A 9,867-nucleotide genomic window follows, 5' to 3' on the forward strand; every position below is an offset into this window, starting at 1 on the left:
TTTGGTTGCAGGATCATAACTATTTCAAGGAAGTTAACGCCATACACCATATTTGAGACTTCGAGTAGATAGAGGGGTGACAAGAAACTTTCCCTATTGACGTGAAACCAACAAAAGTGAATCTAAGTAAGATGAGGAGGAAAAATAGGATCAGCCCCCGTGTCGTCCTCCTCCAGGGCGACTCGGGCAGGGCGTCTCACCCCCTGGCGCAAGGCCTCCTCCCGGCGTTCACCCATCCGCCGCCGCCTAACGCATCCCCGGGCAAAGCCAGCTCAGATCGGGCGGCGGCGTGATACGTCCATTTTGCATCATGTTTACATACTGTTATTTATATTGTTTTTATGCATAATAATGCTTTTTGAAGTAATTCTAATGCTTTTTATCTCATAATATGCAAAGTTCGCACAAAGAGGGAGAATTCCGGCAGCTGGAAATCTAAACCTGAAAAAGCTACGCCAGGCCACCTATTCTGCACAACTCCAAATGATCTGAAACTTCACTAGGAATTTTTATGGAATAAATAAGAAATAATGGAGCAAATAACTACCGGAGGGGGGCCATCTGGTGAGCACAAGACACCAGGGCGCGCCAGGGCCCCCAGGCGCGCCCTGGTGGGTTGTGCTCAGCCCATCCCACCTCCGGTGCCCCTCTTCTGGTACTGAAGTCATTTTGACCTAGAAAAAAAATAAGGAGAGGACTTTCGGGACGAAGTGTCGCCGTCTCGAGGCGAAACTTGGGCAGGAGCACTTTTGCCCTCTGGCGGAGCGATTCCGCCGGGGGAACTTTCCTCCCGGAGGGGGAAATTCTCATCATCATCATCACCAACAACTCTCTCATCTTAGGGAGGGAAATCTCCATCAACATCTTCAACAACACCATCTTCTCTCAAACCCTAGTTCATCTCTTGTGTTCAATCTTTGTACCGGAACTATATATTGGTGCTTGGTGGTGACTAGTAGTGTTGATTACATCTTGTATTTGATTACTATATGGTTTATTTGGTGGAAGATTATATGTTCATATCCATTATGCTATTTAATACCCATCTGATCTTGAGCATGTTTATCATTTGTGAGTAGTTACTTTTGTTCTTGAGGTCACGGGAGAAATCTTGTTGCAAGTAATGATGTGAATTTTATATGTGTTCGCTATTTTGTTGGTATGTATGTTGTGATTCCCTTAGTGGTGTCATGTGGACATCGACTACATGACACTTCATCATATTTGGGTCAAAAAGAATGCATTGTGGAGTAGTTATTAGATAATGGGTTGCAAGGGTGACAGAAGCTTAAACCCTAGTTTATGCGCTATTCCGTGAGGGGCTGATTTGGATCCAAAAGTTTAATGTTATGATTAGAATTTATTCTTAATACTTTTCTCGTAGTTGCGGATGCTTGCGAGGGGGTTAATCATAAGTAGGAGGTTTGTTCAAGTAAGAACAGCACCTAAGCACCGGTCCACCCACATATCAAATTATCAAAGTAGCAAACACAAATCAAACCAACATGATGAAAGTGACTAGATGAAATTCACGTGTACCCTCAAGAACACTTTGCTTATCATAAGAGACCGTTTTGGCTTGTCCTTTGCCTCAAAAGGATTGGGCTACCTTATTGCACTTTTGTTACCATTACCGTTACTAGCTCGTTACAAATTATCTTGCTGTCAAACTACTCGTTACTTATAATTTTAGTGCTTGCAGACATTATCTTGCTGAAAACCGCTTGTCATTTCGTTTTACTCCTCGTTGGGTTCGACACTCTTACTTATCGGAAGGACTACGATTGATACCCTATACTTGTGGGTCATCACAGCGGGCCACGGCTCTTAGCGCATCGTCAGCCCTCGAACTGGGGGATCGGGTGGTGGCTGACGGTGCGCGCTGCCCCGGCGTGCATCGCCGAGCTCTGAGGTGGAGGGGACGGCGGTGGTTGTGGCGGATGCCGTCGGCCCGGTGCTCCTAGTACGTGCGTGCATCGGCGGAACAAGGTGCGGCGGTGCGGCTCCGTCGGTGGTTGGATGTGTTCGTGAGGCCCGGAGGCTGGCTACCAGCCATGGTCGTCGGGTTGCGGATGGTGTGATGGCATGCCGGCAACTGGGCGGAGACGCCCATGTCTACGTCCTTGACACCGCGGGCAACTCCAAGGGAATCCCTAGATCGCATTGCGATCGAGTGATGGCGGTGCTTTAGCGTCGTAGTCCCTCTTGAGGGCATCATTTTTACAGTTTGCTCAGTTCAAGGGACCAGCAACGCTGGCGATGCATGGCCTGGTGGCGCGACTGCCGATGAAAATCGTGCGGACTTCGGTCATGGCGGACGATGGCGGTGTCTCCGATGTCGTTTCCTTGTTGAGGCATCATCGTTGCAGTTTGCGTCATCATGCTTGGGATGCTCCGGGGGAAACCTAGATCTGAGCCTCCCGGATGGGACGATGTCAACGTCTTTGGTGTCGTTCTTCCTCCTAGGGGCATCGTTTTGGAGCAAGTGATGGTTGGAGGGGACTACCGGAGGAGCGGTGTTACATCTACCGCAAGGCCACGGCGGATCCCGGCGGCATGGCGCCACGGATGTTCGACAACGGTCGTGTGTGGACGGACACGTGCAGGATGGTGGCGTTGTCTGGCGCCATGGTGGCGTCGATTGCAGACCAAGCAAGGTCGATGCGTCAGTTCCTGCTCTAGAGATGGACCGATGGATGATGGCGGTGGCAGCTTGTGAGAGTGTGTCGGTCCGGTGTGTGACCCAGTCTCAGTATGTGGCTGGGCTCGGGCATCCGGCTTTAGATGTTAGGCTTTGGTGCGATGTCTATTTGGTATTTGGCTTGGATATTCGGCATGCCTTCATGAAAGGGATAGGAGTAGCAATAGATATTGCCTAGATGGTGGCTTCAGACTTACCGATGTATTACTTTGTACGGTCTTTGTGGATAATAATTAATAAAATGGTCGTATGCATCGTCCAGATGCGGAGGCCGTGGGTATATCCTCCTTTTCTAAAAAAAGTACGATGAGGTAAAAACAAAATGCAGATTGACTAGATGGGATATTATTTGTAGACCCAAAGACCAAGGAGGGCTTGGGATTGAGAACTTGGAGATTAAAACAAATGGCTAGCGAGTAAATGGATATATAGGCTATCGGTTGAGACATACAGTATGTGGGTACAAATTCTGCGTAACAAACATGTACAAACTAAATCTTTAGCCTAGGTTGTCATAACACCTAATGACTCTGCCATTTTGGAAGGGGCTAATGAGAACGAAGGATACTTTCTTCCGCAGAGCGAATGTTTTTGTTGAAAATGGCACAACAACTAGATTTTGAGAAGATACATTGTTGGGGTAGATGCCTCTAGCCTTGCAGTCTCCCTCATTTTATAATATTATGCGACGTAAGGAGGATTACATTTCTATAGTATTACAATCGGCCCCATTAAACATCCAGTTCAGGAGGTCCCTCGTTGGGGACCGTTGGAGCTCCTGGTTGTACCTTGTGTGAAGGTTGATGGATGTTCAACTTTCTGATTAGCCAGACTCCTTTCACTGGAAGTTAACCAGGAGAGGTGTTTTTACGGTGAAATCTATGTATCTGGATCTAATTGATTCTGACCCAATCCCGAGATCAATTCATATTGGGAAAATTAAAGTTCTGTTGAGAGTTAAAATCTTCATGTGGTTCTTTCACATGGAAGTGATTCTTACCGAAGATAATATGCTTAAGCGAAGATGGGTAGGCAGTTCACGATGTTGTTTCTGTGACTAGAATGAAACAATACAACACCTTTTTATTGATTGGCCTCTCGCTAAGCTTCTTTGACGCATAATTCATATAGCCTTCAACACTAACCATCCAGTTAGCGGGAGTGGAACCAGTTATTGCGGGACGTATTCACATAGGAATATGCGCATTACTTTGGGCTATATGAAAATGTGGAAATGATATGATCTTTAACGGAGAAAATCTTTTAAACTTCTTGCGGGTTATCTACAAAGCTACAGCTCGGATTCGTACGTGGTTGTTACTCACTCATACGGACACCAGGGAGCCTTTGGTTACTGGGTGCAACTGACAGGAGACGGACGCACGTGATATCTGCAACCGGTTTGGATGGCGGTCCAATTATAGTATAGGTGTTTAGTCACCATGTACTAGTTTTCTACGGTCATGGCTTTTTTATCGTCATTTCTTTTTATGCTTTGTTTGCGAGTTGTACCGTATTGCAGACTTTGTTTTGATTGTCAATTTTTAATAAGATGGCCGCATGCATCATTCCGATGCAGAGGCCGGTGGTAATTCTCCTTTAAAAAAAGTACTTGTACGGGCGTAGGCGCTAATACTTAGATCATGTACCAGCTGGCGGTGCCAATGCCTCTTCTAGCCCTCCAACATTCATGAAGGTACAGAAACATTAGACAAACGAGAGGTGAATGAAACATCACCAGGGCAGAAGAGAAGAGACAAGGGGAGATCCAAACGAATTGCTTCACTTGGATCAATCTCGGATTCCTCCACTGATAAGATCACTTATTCCACCATCAAGAAATCCATCATTAGAAAGAGATTCCATCCCGCGAGATTAGTGCTTTTTGTAAATTTGATTCATATGTTGACTTGGATAACAAGGTCTGGATAATCGTACATCTTGTTAGACGAACTACGGTATTATCGATACAAAACTAATAATATAAAGATAGGAGTGAAAACTCACACTATTATATTTCTTATACCAACTCTCTATCTTTATTTTTTGAGTGCACTCCAAAAACTAGGGTGTAGCCTTCGTATTTTTGAGGTTTGGTGGGGAGGGAGAGGAGTGCCCTCTAAACCCAATCATTTGGGCAGAGGGAGCTTCTACTGCCATCTTCGCTCTCATTTAACGGTGTCCCCGTCCGTACAACTCCACTAGGCATATTTTTTATCGGGAAACCCACCTATTCATGGTTGGTAGCGGCACGTTCTCTACCCGGGCTTGCTCCCCACACACGGCCTTTCCCGCCAAGTTTCATCACCTCTAACATCTCTCCTCTCCCACAGCGCTGCTTCCTTCCCCCTTTCACCCATCAATGCTAACATCTCTCCTCTCCCACAGCACTGCTTCGTTCCTCCCATGACCCCTCTTCTCCTCCAACTGAGAATGAGATTTGGGTGGAGCGGGATTGTGCCGCCGCCGTGGATGACAATGATAACAACAGCGGGGATGAGAAGGTTATCCTCCAACTCATGCTTGTTGGCTTACCCTACGGGCACCGCGCCTAGAGGGACCTTGAGGAGAGGTGAGGATGGTGTCACTCATAATTGTAGAAGAATAGAGAGGGGGATAGATGGACTCATTGTGGTATTGCTTGAGCCCCATGGGCATACATATATAGAAGTACATGATTATTGTGGGGTATAAGACAAGGTAGAAATAAATCCTACGCTATCCTATGTTTTCTAACTAATCACGGTAGTCAACAGAGATGGTGAAGTCCCATGACTCTGTCCGCATTGCCGAGGCTGCACGTGCCTAGGCCCGCACCACCGCGTGAGCTCAGGAGGACCTCGAGCTCTGATTTTTTGTCTAAAAAGACCACCTGACGAATCAAATTGCTAGAAAAGACCCCCTCTAAAAAAATTTGACAAAAAAGACCAGCTGAACCGTGGCGGCAGGTGCGGCAGCCGACACGTGGCACCTGCCGCCACAGGCGGTGGCGGCAGCCCCTGCCGCCACGGGCGCAGGCGGCAGCCCAAGCTTAACAGGTTTGTTCGTCCGCGTGCAAGCTGCAGCGGAACGTGTAGGAGTGGTGCACGCAGCTGCGACGTAACGAGGCAGCAGCTACTGTTGCTGCGCATGTTGCGACAGGCCAGGTGGACCCTGTCGCCACGGCCCGAGGCGGCAGCCGCTACATACAGCCGCTACATACAGCCGCATGGCAGCTCAAACCCTTTCAAATGCATATCAACATGGAAGAAACTTGCTAGTACTAGTACTTGGGTTAATGGACCAACTGATTTCAATGCTAATCACGAGCTTGCTTCTCCAAAACGGCCAATAAATCGGTCAGTACTCGTCAACTCGCCGTGCATACGCGGCCACACTAAACAATACCCCAGCCCAATGCTGACGGTATCTCTGCCCTGCGCTAGCCGCGTGGATTAAACAAAGCAGCATGGCCTCCGCATACAGGGCGCCGCTGCCACACAGTGGTTGCCGCCTTGGACCGTGGCGGCAGGGCCCACCCAGCCTGCGCGTGCGAGTTGGTGCTGTCTAGCTGTGTGGCGGCAGGGCCCACTGTCGTGGTACTAAGGCTGACAGTAAGAATCGGGGGTACGTAGGAGGAGGCAAGGCCCTAGCTACGGCAAGGTTGTACGCAAGTGTTTTACGAGTTCAGGCCTCTCTCGGAGGAGGTAAAAGCCCTACGTCTCAATGCCCGGAGGCGGTTGACTGGATTTCAGTATATGTGTGTGTGTTACAGGGCGTGCGAACCCTTGTCCCAGAGGAGGGGGTGGCTTATATAGAGTGTGCCAAGACCCCAGCTCCCCTCTGTTACAGAGGGTTCAATGTTCATAAAGGAGGGACGTTACTGATAACGCCAGCTTTAAGTACCATTAATGCCTATAAAGACTACAGAGTGAATGTCCGACCGTTGTAGTTCCGTCTGGCTCTTGGTCTTCATAGGGCAAGTGGTTTCTCGAATGGCTGAGTGATCTTCGTAAAGTCGGGGTACCCGAGTGATATGGTTGGTCGAGTGGACTAACACTCAACGTTTTCCTTGGGTACTTCGTGTTATCTCTTGAGCTTCTTTGCTTCTAGGGTAGTGACCTTGGGTAGGGCTCCTAGGTCAGGCCCGTGACCCTACCCTAGGTCTATTTCCTCACCAGTTGCCCCCGAATGGATTGAGGACTGAGTGGAAAAGAAGATCGCAGTGGACATCGCTTCAACCTTTGTGCTTCGTGAGTACCTGTGTTGAACGGAAGGTTCGCGTCTGAACTTTAGCTTCGTTTCAGTTGCCTCGATTGATTCAGTTGTTGCCTCGATCGATTCTGAAGTTGTCGAGTGGATTAATGACATCATCGGTCGATCGTTGTCTTCTGTTGCGAGATCTCCGGCGCGATTGGTTATTGCGTATCCCAGATTCGGCGGGATTCAAAATTTCGGGGAAGCGCACGGGACAGAGGGTGCCGCGATATCGGGGTGGATAAGCAGGGATGCCTCGATCCCCACGCCACCTTTTTGCCACATATCGGGCGTGCGACTGTAGTGGAGATTTGACAGGATCGCCCGGGCCCGCGCGTCAACCACTCGGAAGTGGGCCTTTAAAAGGCGGCGAGGCCGAGGCGTTGCACTGTGCGTTCCCAATCTCCTCCTTTCTCCTTCGCTTCTCTCCCGCGCGCAGCTCCTCCGCTCTTGGTGCTGTCACTCCGCCGCAATGGTGAAGGACAAGACGGCGGCGCTGGAACGCGCAAAGAAGGCGACAGGGGCGGCGAAGGGTAAGAAGACCCAGCGCAGGTCATCGTCACGGTCGGAGCTGCCGGTGGGATGGATCCAGGGCGACTGGATCCGGTCCACGCTACGGCAAGAAGACCTGGACGAGCTGGCCGAGCTCGGGTTGGTCGCCGACGGTGCTGCGAGGTTGTCGGAGTGGGAGACGGAGCCGCAGCCGCGACCGGGTGAGTGTGTCTTGCTTGCCACCCACGTTGACCGTGGTTTTTCGCTTCCTCTGCACCCCTTTTTCCGGGGTTTTCTGAACTTCTTCGGAGCCCAACTTCACCACTTTTCTCCCAACACCGTCATGTATCTCGCAGCATTTGCGTCCATGTGTGAAAATTGCCATGGCTGTCGACCACACTGGGGTCTCTTCAAACACATCTTCACTGTCCGTTCCCAGTCGGTCAAGAAGGCCAACTCGGGTGAAGATAAAACGCACATCATTAAAATGTGTGGTGGTTTGGGGATCCAGAAGAGGAAGAGGAGCTCCTTTCCGTCCATGACCCTTCCCGAGTCGATCAGGGGCTCGCAGTCGACCTGGTTCTACTGCCAAGAAGTCCTTGTTGGGGAACGTTGCAGAAAATAAAAAAATTCTACGCTTCACCAAGATCAATCTATGGAGTCATCTAGCAACGAGAGAGAGGAGTGCATCTACATACCCTTGTAGATCACGAGCGGAAGCGTTCAAGAGAACGGGGTTGATGGAGTCATACTCATCGTGATCCAAATCATCGAAGATCCTAGTGCCGAATGGACGGCACCTCCGCGTTCAACACACGTATGGTTGGGGAAGACGTCTCCTCCTTCTTGATCCAGCAAGGGGGAAGGATAGGTTGATGGAGATCCAGCAGCACCACGGCGTGGTGGTGGAAGCAGCGTGGAATCTCGGCAGGGCTTCGCCAAGTTCAGCGAGAGGGACAGGTGTTGCGGGGGAGAGGGAGGCGTCAGGGACTAGGGTGTGCAGCCCTCCCTCCCCCCTCTTTATATAGGGGCCCTGGGGACGCCGGCCCCCTAGAGATCTAATCTCAAGGGGGGGCCAAAGGGGGGACTTGCCCCCCAAGTCAGATGGGGCGCCCCCACCCCTAGGGTTTCCAACCCTAGGCGCTGGGGGAGGCCCAAGGGGGGCGCACCAGCCCACCAGGGGCTGGTTCCCTTCCCACTTCAGCCCATGGGGCTCTCCGGGATAGGTGGACCCACCCAGTGGACCCCCGAGACCCTTCCGGTGGTCCCGGTACAATCCCAGTGACCCCCGAAACTTTCCCGGTGGCCGAAACTGGACTTCCTATATACAATTCTTCACCTCCGGACCATTCCGGAACTCCTCGTGACATTCGGGATCTCATCCGGGACTCCGAACAACTTTCGGGTTGCCGCATACTAATATCTCTACAACCCTAGCCTCACCGAACCTTAAGTGTGTAGACCCTACGGGTTCGGGAATCACGCAAACATGACCGAGACAGTTCTCCGGCCAATAACCAACAGCGGGATCTGGATACCCATGTTGGCTCCCACATGTTCCACGATGATCTCATCGAGTGAACCACGATGTCGAGGATTCAAGTAATCCCGTATACAATTCCCTTTGTCAATCGATACGTTACTTGCCCGAGATTCGATCATCGGTATCCCAATACCTTGTTCAATCTCGTTACCGGCAAGTCACTTTACTCGTACCGTAATGCATGATCCCGTGACCAACCACTTGGTCACATTGAGCTCATTATGATGATGCATTACCGAGTGGGCCCAGATGTAACGCCCCGGATTCGATGCGCTAGGTGTCTGCCGGTTATTCGCCGTTATTTCCATGTCATTTGCTTGCATGTTGCATTTTATCATGTCCTCATATGCATTGCATTGCATGCGTGTTCGTCTCATGCATCCGAGTATTTTCCCCGTTGTCCGTTTTCCAATCCGGCACTCCTATGTCCCCCAGCGTCCCCCTTTTGTCTCCTGTTGTGAGCGGGTGTTAAACATTCTCTGAATGGACCGAGTCTTGCCAAGTGGCCTTGGTACACCACCAGTAGACCGCCTATCAAGTTTCATTCCATTTGGAGGTCGCTTGATGCTCCAACGGTTAACTGGGTAACTGTAAAAGCCTCTTTTGTCTTGCAGCCCAAACACCCCTCCAAAGTGGCCCATAACCCATCCAAACCCCCTCCATGCCCTCGGTCGTTCGATCACGATCGTGTGGGCGAAAACCTCTCCTCATTTGGACTCTCCTAGCTCCCAGAATCTATAAATATGCCCTCCCCGTCCAAATTCACGAATGATTTCCACCCTAACCCTAGCAAACCTTCCTCCACGCCGCCGGACGTGTCCGTCCCGAGCCGGACACCCCGCGCCGCCGCCGCCCGGTGAACCAGGGCGCGACACGTGGCACCCGGCCACCGCGC

Source organism: Triticum dicoccoides, chromosome 1B (genome assembly GCF_002162155.2).
Source record: "Triticum dicoccoides isolate Atlit2015 ecotype Zavitan chromosome 1B, WEW_v2.0, whole genome shotgun sequence".
NCBI classification, from domain to species: domain Eukaryota; kingdom Viridiplantae; phylum Streptophyta; class Magnoliopsida; order Poales; family Poaceae; genus Triticum; species Triticum dicoccoides.